Source organism: Rhagoletis pomonella, unplaced genomic scaffold, assembly GCF_013731165.1.
Source record: "Rhagoletis pomonella isolate Grant_MI unplaced genomic scaffold, Rhpom_1.0 Rhpom_scaffold_03451, whole genome shotgun sequence".
In the NCBI taxonomy this organism is placed as follows: Eukaryota; Metazoa; Arthropoda; class Insecta; order Diptera; family Tephritidae; genus Rhagoletis; species Rhagoletis pomonella.
In genome coordinates, this window is record NW_023462003.1 from 12104 (window position 1) to 21690 (window position 9587).

The 9587-nt window shown below is 33.3% G+C and overlaps 1 pseudogene; it reads left to right on the forward strand.

Moving 5' to 3' along the window:
- Nucleotides 1-1255: 1255 nt before the first annotated feature.
- LOC118754146 lies at nt 1256-2238 on the forward strand (annotated as a pseudogene).
- The last annotated feature ends 7349 nt before the right edge of the window (nt 2239-9587 follow it).

Consider the following 9587-nt stretch of genomic DNA (forward strand, 5'->3'; position numbering starts at 1 on the left):
TGATAATATTAAAACAATAAATCGGAGTATTTGCTTTCCCATATTTATGCCAATGTAATAGCATTTCAAATCAAAAACCATTATCAGTGCTAGGTACTTTTTTTATTAAAAATATTTAAAATGTAAACTGTCAAAGGAGACTTCACCGTAATTTTTCTTTTCATTTTGTAACAAAAACCACGCGCGCATTATCCTGTTATTTTTTTGTTTTCTTATTTAGAATGCAATCTTGCGTTTTAAAAATCGAATTCTAAGGAATGTTCTTCCCAAATAAAACCTTTTTATATTTCCGTTCAAACTTACTTTTAAATTTCTCATAAGATTTCGCAAAAGATTAGGCTTTGTGATTAGCGCATCATCATTAAACTTCACAGGTTTTTGATTTATGCACAACACCTGAAGCCGACTTGAACAGACCGCCCTCCGATAAACAATAACATATCGCCGTTTAAAGTACAAAACCGTGTATCAACAAAACGCACAACTGCATATGTGAGGTTGCATAAATTATTTTGTAGAGAGTAAAAACACTCATATTTCAAAATGGTTCTCTTTTTTTACAAAAAATTCGCATTTCAGGACGAATGGATAAGGCTTGAGCCAAGAGCTTGTGTGAGCAAATCCAATTTTTGGCAAAAATGTCGGTTTTGCAGAACGACGATACGCGGTTTTGTACTTTAAACGACGATATGTAAGTATGCACTTTCTTCAGGCTTTCTGAAACCTATTCGTCAACCCCATTTTCAAAATCATGTAGCCGGCATAATTTTCTAGTTCATCATATTCCACATCTTTGAATGTACTGATAAAATCTTCTGCTTAAAAAAAAATATTTCTTCTAGTGATCAGGTAGCATGAATTTGATGAAATGTCATAATTTTATTAAAAGTCAAATGGTTAACAACAACAAGGAATGTCATTAAATGAAACTACCTTCTTTTTTGTATCATGGCTGCGATCATCTGTTTTTTAGAGCTGCTTATTTTGGTCTAAACTGCTGTTTTTTGACCTGAGTTGCATTAAATAGTCTTATACAACTTAGTAGTATTTGTGGTTCAAATGGTAAAATATATGCTCAAAAACTTGAAAAATATTAGATGATTGTTTTTTAAAAATGCTATTTAGTAAATTTCGTTTTGATTTCGACATTAGAAATATTCAGATTATAAAAGTTTTTCACATATGTTTTAAGATTTTAAAAATTTTAAAAAGTACGGTAGAATGCAACAATGTGGTTGAATTTGTTTGCATCTTCGTCAGCTTATTCGTTTGCAGACTGGAAAAATGGCGAACAGCCATCAAAATACTAATTCAAAATACACAAAAATGGGTGCGCGGAGCAAAATTCAGCCCTAATGGTAAGTTCATTTCATCGTGCGGCGACAAGTTAAGAATTTGCGATACATTTTCAGACGAATGTATGCGAACGTTCACCGGGGGAAGAGGTATGGGACGGCAGCTGGCATGGCATCCAGACGGCAATCTGGTGGCTTTAGCATTAAGTTGTAACCGCGTTAAGATATTTGACAAAGCTGAAGGCGAGCTAATACAGTGCATTCGTCGCCGGAGAATGATGTTGCATTTCACCCAAGTGGAAATTTCTTGGTGACTGGTGGCGATGACGATACAATAAGATTGCTTGATTTATTAGAAGGTCGGCCAATTTATACACGGTAGTAGGGCACTTTAGCGGAACCAGGTCAAAATGGACGGGAAAATTATACACTAACTGGCTACTAAGTTTGCGCTGTCGCTTTCTCTCCACATGGTAGACATTTTGCTTCCGCGGGCGAGGATCGACAGGTAATTTCTGCTTTGTATGTAAAAAAATTATATAATATAAATTTTTTCCTGTATTCAACAGTTGCTCGTTTGGAAATCTAATTTGCGTACGTTTGATGCCAATAGCGCTCGCAACAAACAAGCCAGTTCTCAAAGAGTCCAAATTGATTTTAGTCATGCAACTGCTCCACATAACTCCGCCATAGACACACCAGTTGCTGGAGTACCAAAAAGCTGTGATGAAGGTATTTTAATTGATCCACGACAATCCGTGGCATATGGAATGCGTGATGGAAATTTTCTGGTGCTTGATAGCCAATATACTACAAGAGAACCATCTCCAAGCAACTTTACCACACCACATTGTCAGTAACATAAGCAACAGCAGTACCTCGTTTCTACACATGCCAAACAAAAGTAACAACAGCGATGGCCAGAGAACACCAAGCAAATATTTTTAATATTCATTTTTGTTTATCTTAAGATTTCGTTCGCGCTTAACTGCTTGGAAGGCTGCTGATGACTCTTCATAGAAAATGCATTGTTTGTAATTTATTAAATGTGATGTGTACATACTTATGTATTTCTGTTTGTATTTTAAACTATGTACGTTAACAATTTACATTGTATTAAATTATTACTTGTATTATTATTAACCTATTACACTTTATTTAAAATAAAACGAGTCATTTGTATTTTCTGATAAAAATATATTTATTTAAATTCTTATTGCTCTTCCACACCACCGCTGAGGTAGCAATACAGGCGCGTTACCGATTTTTTTAAGGTGTTCGGTTCCCCAGGAGGCCTATTTTCACCCATATAAAATAAATATCATTACCTTAACAAAAAAAAATATATATATATGTAGTTAAAATATAATTAAATGCTAATCTGTTTAGCGATTTAATGTGTACAAAAGTAATACTTTTTGAAAGCTGGAAAATTAGTTGAGGATTTTCTTTGTTAAGGTAATGATGTACATTTGTAAATAAGTATACAAATACATAATCAAAAATAAGACTAAATAATACTGCTTGCAACAAAAACAAACAAAATAATACTTGTATTACAATTCAGGTACGGAATTTTACAGGTACATATTTTACAAAGTATTTACAAAACCGCCCCCAGTGACAGGCTAACAAACAAAGTAAATAATAATAAAAATAGATGTGGTGGGGATATAGGGCCTGCACTAAAAAAAATACTAGAAAGCTGCAAAGAAAACAAGCATATGAAAATATAAATATGAATATAAAAAATATGAATATAAAAAGAAAGGTCTTACGCCTGTAGAAAAGATAAGAAATGTGCAAATCAATGAGCAAGGAAATGGGAACAAGGATTCGAACTTTGCAGACAGACACCCAGACTGAACCCAGACAGACACCCAGACTAATTTGAAATGTAAATGAGAAAAAAGAAAGGTCTTACGCCCATAGAAGTGTGCAAATTAAAGAACAAGGAAATGGGCACGGAAGCTAACTACATGGGCAGCTCATTTCAAGACACCCAAATCGATAAAACCCTATTTTTCAGACGGATTCGGACTTTGCAGACAGACACTTAGACTGAAAGCGAACTGTATTGGTGTGTTACACACAAAAACTTAATGTTTTTAAAATTTGGTTGGTTCGCTTTCTTATTGAAACTGTTAACCAGAAAATAAGTTCTTATTCTTATGAAAATACATTTTAAAACATCGGGGTTGCAATTTTCGCAACAATAGTATGGCTCTACGTCTATCATTTTCTCAAATAAGATTTGGGAAAACCCAATTCTATGACAATTTGAATCGAAATTATCTGTGTAGATTTTTTCGATTTTGGACATAAACTCAACAAATTCATTGGGAGGACTAACAAGATGGCTATTACTAAATTGCTTCTCCATAGTGAAGAAGAAATCTTTTTCAGTAATTCCATCTTCAAATCTTGGTAATGGCATTAAGCAATTATGATGCTTGAAATATTTAAAATACATGTAGCCGCAAAAGTAAACAAAAGCGCTTCGATGAAGAAAACTACTTTCATCAATATCAACCGAAATATCGATTTGGACATCTTGAAATGAGCTTAAACTAGGCCGGGGTAGGCCTTGAAATATTTGCCAGGAAGTATCTCTGACTAAAACATCGTCACAAGCTGTAATAAGGGTGCTATTAGAAAATGATTCCCACTTATCTTCAGGCAAGAGTTCACAGTTCCCTTTATCTACGCATCTAATATACCCTATACCCCAGGCTTGCCTAAAGAGATATGAGAAACGCTGCGGCGTTATTCTCACATCAAAGGACCCCCCTCTACGAATATGACCAAAAAAATTTTCTATTTTGTCTTGGCATAATTTACGTGTCAATAAAAAAGTGAATTCGTTATGTGACAAGAATCGCCACAAACGACGTAAACTACTAATATTTAGGACCCAACCTTTAATAAAACTATACGTATTGGTAATATCGCGACCTAAATCGTCGTAAACTTTAATGGAATTCAAAAACTGTTCGGCTTCGTCAAGAAAAGTAAGTTGGTCTACAGTAGCTTGAAAGGGTTGTTTGAAATTTCCTACATCCCCAAAGTATATACTATTAAAAATATTAAATAATTTGTCAAAGAAAAGGACAAATTCGGCAGTGTTAAAAAAGGAAGGGGATCTTGAACTATTTAAAAGCCCCGAGCTATAGATAGCAAACATTGCGCTTGCCACAGAGTTACTAAAGACCTGCGATGCTAAATGCACGCTCATTTTATCAAAGGTTTTAGGTCTAATATGTGCCGAGGTAAGTTTATGGGTACGGGTATGGGTATGGGTTATGGGTATGGGCACGACTTCAATTTCCTACCTAGTTAAGGATGCACCATTGAAGATTCCTCCAGGGTCGACTTCGATATAGTATACCACTTGCATTTGCATTTTTGAATACAAAATCTTAATGCAATTTAGAAGGACGGCTCTCAACACTAATATTATAACTTAAGTAAAAGAGTAACTAACAGATTGGCTGACTTCCAAAACGTCTATTGCTTTGCATACGTACCAAGTATAATGTCCCATAACGCCGAACTACAAAATGTTAACAATGTATACTTTTTCAAAACGCATTCGAAAAGTTATCGAAACGCATCTCTAGAGCAATCAGCGCATCAGAAACAAAGTTGATGCTTCGTTTGTTTTTGGTTACCATTGGTGTTTTAAAAATGGAAAATTCAGAAAAATTGTCCATTGCTAAATTGAATATTTAAAATATGCAATACATAAGGTTGCGATGTGTCGCAACTCTGCATTTTGAATAGCACAGTAAAACAGTTTCCAAGCATTGTATTGATACGCTTTCGAAGTCAGCCATTTCTGATTCCGGGTGCACTATTTCGAAGTTCCCCCAGGCATAATTGCACAACAAAATTGTATTAACAAAAAAAAAACACACATACACTTATTTCAAAGCTAATATTGTACACTCACCGGCCGATCTCTCCCTCTGGTGGGAAGGGATACAGAGGTACCCCTAATCCGCATCCAACGATACAAGCCTGGTTGACCATTTTCCTGTTATAAAAAATAGCAAACAAGCAATTAGAATATGCAATGAAACTTGGGATATTTATTAAATGCTTACCTCGTTGATGCTGATTTTGTTGAAAAATCTGAAAAGATATCAAAATTAGTAAATGCTCTATTAAATGATTAAAAATAAATTCGCAAGATGTCCGCAGCTCAGGTTGATTGAAGAAATCCGTTTAAATTTTTCAAATTACATCTCCTTGCATATTGGCAGGGTTGCATACTAAAGGTAGTTTTGTAAAAATTTAAGATATGTTAGTTCATTCAATATTTATATCTGAGCCAATAAAGAATGACAAATATATCCGAAAAACAAAGTTTGGAGTAAAACGCATTTTTATGGCCCCCCATAAAATTCCGATTCATTTTAAATACAAAACCCTAAATTTTTTTCGAACAGTTTTCATTGAGAAGAAATTTTTTCATATAGCTTTTGTATTTTTAGCAACAAATATTACACATTTTGTCTAAAACTTGTTTGTAAAATAATATTATTAGCGCGTACATTGTCAAAAAGGGGAGAAGAGATGATTTATTTTTATTTAATTCTTAAAGCACCTAATTATTAGAGGTACCTTGGTAGTAGGTACACCATGGTAAATATTCGCATAAAACTGTTGATTATTTAACTTATATGGCTAGTTACGTTTCATTCTTACCTCGTCCATTGTGTTCATTTGCTTTTATGTGCTCGTAGCAAAAGCGACTACCTGGCAACCTATAGGGGTTGAATTTTACTTAAATTTATACATTTATCCACCAAAGTCGTTTGATAAAGTGATAAACTTTGGTTAAATAGATTTCCATACAAAGTTTTACAGTTCAGTTATCAAAATGATAAATTTATCACTTTATCAAGTTTATCAAGAGTTTATCACTTTTGATGAAGACCCCTATTATTTATTCAATAACAGAACAAAGGAAATAAACAACATGAAAATATTATTTGTTCACAATTATGAGCACTGATCTGGCATTTTGTTCAAGTACGTGTAGGAATGAAATACAATAATCAATTTCCTTCTGTTTTTCTCTCTGAAAACCCGAATTGTCTCAAATTTAGTGACTTGAGATGACACTGGATTATTGAATACCATCATAACTCTCAGATAATATTTATCATAGCGCACGGCAGTGCGCGCGAGTGACGGAAGCAGCCACAGTAGCATGCTGAAATAATAAGTATACTTACATTTTGTGTCAAAATAAATAAAAAAATTTACTCAATTTATTAAAAACCATAGTTTAAAATTATTTTTATTGATATTTCTTGTTCCTTCGAAACTCGATAAAATTAAATTTTTCTTTATTTGGAATAAAATTATAATTAAAAAATTATGCTGCAAAGCAACACTTTTCTGTAATTCCAATAAACACAGAACCCTGTTTCATATTTTTTCGGAGCTGCACAAAACCCTGGTCACGAAACAGCACCTCGGAACCCTGGTTTTTCCCGTTATTTTTTCCCGAATTATTTCATTCGGGTCGTAGTTTTGCAGCTTCGGGCCGTTCGGTTTTGCTTGCCATATTGGCTGCTATATTGTTCACACTGTCATCGCCATATTGAACACCCTGTCAACTATCTGTCAACCCTAAGATATCTCACTTGTATTCTTCCACAATGCTTGTGATATTTTTTTAGATAATTTAAATTTGAGATGTTCTCAGGTTACTTAACCAATTGTTTGATCAATATATGTACACAATACTTCCAGAGTACAATATGAGCATCCTCTAAATTTATACTTATACCAGCCCAGGTGCCCCCAAAACCTTTCTTGGAAAAATTTTTTTTGGACCACTCTAATGTACATACATACATATAGCAGCACTTAATTTCATTTAAAGAAATGTGTCGTCCATTTTCACTGTAGCGTATGTAGTGGATATTTTTAGGCGCAATATTAACTTCTTTTAGCGGGCGACATCCACCTCTAGAGTTTTGATATGATACCAGGCGACGAGGTTAATATCTGGACTAGGTTGTATAGAAGCTTTACCATAAATACCGTAGCTATATTTAAAGTATAAATAGTGGTCTGGACATACAACATTGCAAGTTGATGAAAGCGTTGTAATAAAAAGGAACGAGGCCAAAAGAAGCAAAATAAGAAGGTAAACGAAGAAGAAGTTTTTATGATTAAATAATAAAAATCTATTAGAATTATTTCAAGTATTTTTCTAGTACTATTATCATCTTTCAAAATGACTCTCGAATGGTGCTATAAAATTTTTCCTTTAAGAGTTACGGCCACTTAAACTGCCGTGTCCTCGAATCTAACATCGCAAAACCAAGCATCAAAGTGTATGAATTTTGAAAATGAAACTTTGGCTTGTAATAAATATCTATGGAATGCGTTAATTATTATAAATAGGACGATATATCAAATTAAAGGTTATTAAATTTAGTACCTCACGTTCATTTATCATATTTCAGTAAGTCTAAAAATTATTAAGATATTAAGATAAAACTTACAAAAACTATAATTTTCTCTTATGAATTTTAAATTCTTCTTTACATCAGCCACCAAGTGAAAAATACAAAAAAGTGAGACGAGATTTATTTCAAACGTTTTAATGTTTCCGGATATTTATATAATATTAAAAGGACCATGGACTTGGTCACGCCGATTTGGTCAGTTTTTAAGATTGTTGTGAATGAAGTCAAACATGTATTGTCTAAGATTAGGAATCGTTTGATACGTTAATAGTAGTTTCAAGCATATAAGTATTTACTTACATTAACATAATACAAGTAGGTTGAGAAACGCCCATTTTAAGTCCATTTATGCAGTCTTGAAAATTGGTGCGGAATGGTTTCATTAGTCACCTAGTAAAGTAGGGGACGTGCAATAAGATTTTAGATCAACATAAATATTTTATTCTGAGTTGATGGTCAATTTTGGTTATTTAAACTTCTGGATTCTAGGCTAATTGACCTAATATGGTTGAGCGCCGTCGCAATATCGTCTGTGTCTTCTTTTTTATAGCCGAGCGCACTTGTGCACAAGGGTATATTAATTTTGTTCACATAACGGTTGTTTGTAACAGCCAAAACGAATCGAGATAGATATAGACAAATGTATACATAAATGCTCAGAATGAATAGAGAAATCGATTAAGCCTAGTCTGTATGTCCGTCCGTCCGTGTACACGATAACTCGAGCAAAAGTTGAGATATCTCAACAAAATTGGGTATGTAGGTTTCTGTTGTTCCAAGGTAGGTTGGTATTGAAAATGGGCGAAATCGGACTAAAACCATGCCTACTTCCCATATAACGGTAATTTACAGAAATACGAAAACTGCGATATTTTAGTAAATACTGAATATAATTCACTCAAAATTGATATTTACAATAATTTTCAGACAAAAAATAAGAATATTATAAATTTTTGGAAAATGGGCGTAGCCACGCCCTCTTATGGTTACATGTGTATATCTTGGTAACCCCTGCACCAATTTCTTCCAAACTTAGCACGGTTGTTGGCCTTGGTACACCATAAGAAATGGCCGAAAATTTTTAAAATCGGACAATAACCACGCCCAAATCCCATATAACGGTAATTTAAAGAAATACAAAATCTTCGATAAATCAGTAAATATTAAAGCTAATTTATTCAAAATTGATGCTTGCATCAATTCTTAACCAAGAAATACGTTTACTTACACAATAATGTATGAATCAAAATAAGTTGGTATGTTTTTTACATTCTCGTATTCTGCAAATTTTTTAAACGATATTTTTGCCAAAAACCTCAACCCAAGCTTAACCTAAGTAGTACTAAAAAATCACAACCCAGGTATGCACATATTTTCATTTTATTTTCCGAATTCGGTGTTTCGCATTTTCTTCTTTTTTATATGAAGAAAATAAGCAACACCGTTCCCAACCAGAAAAAACCCAAACATCTGCGGTAAGTGCCAGATACTTCAGTCTTGGAATTTTTCATACAAAAATTTAATGCGCTACAAAACTGCATACTGAAATCTTTCCAAGAAATCTAATTTAAAAGCTGGAATTTTTTGTTGATTCTTTTTAATATTGCACAAAGTTTCATATATTCATATTTATACGTTTTTTTTGCTAAAGAATAAGCTATACTTAAAAACATATCTAAAATTAAAGAACAAAAAAAATCTTGTCGTGCGCTATAATTTTGACACATAGTGTTAGTCAGTTTTTATAACTTATAAATGGTTTTTATTAATTTTCGATTTTAATCGAAATGACCGATTAATC